This window comes from Loxodonta africana, chromosome 23 (genome assembly GCF_030014295.1).
Source record: "Loxodonta africana isolate mLoxAfr1 chromosome 23, mLoxAfr1.hap2, whole genome shotgun sequence".
NCBI lineage: Eukaryota > Metazoa > Chordata > Mammalia > Proboscidea > Elephantidae > Loxodonta > Loxodonta africana.
In genome coordinates this window covers 17507765-17509736 of record NC_087364.1, presented here as the reverse complement: position 1 = coordinate 17509736, position 1972 = coordinate 17507765, and positions in this window count along the sequence as shown.

Sequence of the window (1972 nt, the reverse complement as noted above, 5' to 3'; positions counted from 1 at the left end):
TGCTCCACAAATCAGTAGTAGATTTGGCTTTGATGGTTTGAAGAAGCAGGAAATATGACACTGTCAGTCAGTGGCAGCTCTGTTTTTTCCAAATGGAAGAGGGCTGGAGGTCTTAACTGTGTTGGAAGGACTTGTCTAGAAACTGTGTTTCCCTATGGAGCACGCTGTTTTTACTTAGATTGTATGCTGATTTGGAACAGGAGGGGGCTAGCGGGTAGAGATTTGGCGGAGCATCTAAGACTCTGCAACATGTATGTTGGACCTGGGTGCCTGACTTAGTTTGCTGGTACTGCTGTAACAGAAATACCTCAAGTGAGTTACTTTAAAAAAACAGAAATCTCTTTTCTCAGTTTTGGAGGATCTAGGGGAAGGCTCTCTCTCTTGGCCCTGGGGGAAGATCCTTGTCTCTCTCAGTATTCTTCCATTCCTTGGTGATCTTCTTATGTCATCTGTGCTTGCTTGAGGAGCCCTGGTGGTACAGTGGTTAAGCACTCGACTGCTAACTGAAAGGTTGGCAGTTTGAGGCCATCAGCTGCTTCATGGGACAGAGATGTGACAGTCTGTTTCTGTAAAAATTTACAGCCTTGGAAACTGCGTGGGACAGTTCTACTCTGTCTTATAGGGTCACTATGAGTTAGAATTGACTCCACGGCAATGGGTTTGGTTTTGGTGTGGTGCTTGCTTTCCTCTGTGTCTGTCTAAGCTGCTCCTTATACCTCAGAAGTAATTAAGTTTGGAACTCACTCTATCCTGATATGACCTCTTTAGCATAATCCTGGTGTGATTGCTTTTATATGGGCTTTCTCACCGTGGTCTTATAACGTCCACCCACACACGTGATTGGGTGGGACTATGAAAATAATGTAATTCTGGCCCACCATGGGAACTGGTCAGTTTTGCCATCCTGCTAGGCTTAAAAGAGATCCAGTTCCAGATCAGAGAGAGGATCTCACCACCACCAAGGAAGAAGGGCCAAGAGCAGAGAGCATCCTTTGGACCCAGGGTCCCTGAGGTGAGAACTCCTGGAACCGGGAGAGAGAGAGAGAGAGAACTGTAACATCAAAGATGGCGAGAGATGGTGGCAGAGAAATTGCTTCCCAGACCACAGAGTGAGAAGGCTGAGTGCCTTTGGGTAGGAGCCTTGCTGGCAGAGTAGAGTGCCTCTAGGTACTTGGTGGACCCACGGAGCAGGAACCGAAAGCCTTTGGGCCAAGGCTTACTGGCCATGTGGGGCGCCTCGGGGCACTTATCAGCAGTGCTAAAAGAGCTTTGTATCACTTACCCCAGCAGGGAAAAGGCCAAGGGCCAGAGAGAGGTGTACCTGAGGGCACTGCTGAAAGGAGGCTGTCCTGATGAAAGAACTGTATCCTGAGCATTCCTGAGCCTGAATTGTAACTTGTTACTTCCCTAATAAACCCCATAATTGTGAGTATTGTCTCTGAGTTCTGCGTGGTCAGTGTAATGAATTTTTGAATCCAGCGGAGAAGTAGAGAATTCCATGGGAGGGATGGTTGGCGTCAGAATTGGTAAAGATGGCGGAGAGAAAAGGCATTCTGACTTCCGCCTTATAGGAATCAGCCTCAGGCTCCCGATCTTGATTCTCCTTCCCCCTCCTGACTTTAGAGGAGGTCAGATGCCCCCACCATCCCATTTTTACAATAACAAAGAACACCTATTCCTAAATAGGATTACATTTACACGTATCAATTTGATTCTGACTTATAGCAACCCTAAGTGGACAGAGAAGAACTGCCCCACCCAGAGGGTTTCTAAGGCTGACATCTTTATCTTTCTCCCAAAGAGCGCCTGGTGGGTTCCAACAGCCAACCTTTTGGATAGCAACTGAGCGCTAAACCATTTCGCCACCGGGCTTCTTATCTACAGGTATAGGAGTTGGGACTGTATAATAGTGTCTTTTTCAAGGACTGTTTCAATTTCTATGGTAGGGAAAACAAAAGAATATCACTTCTGG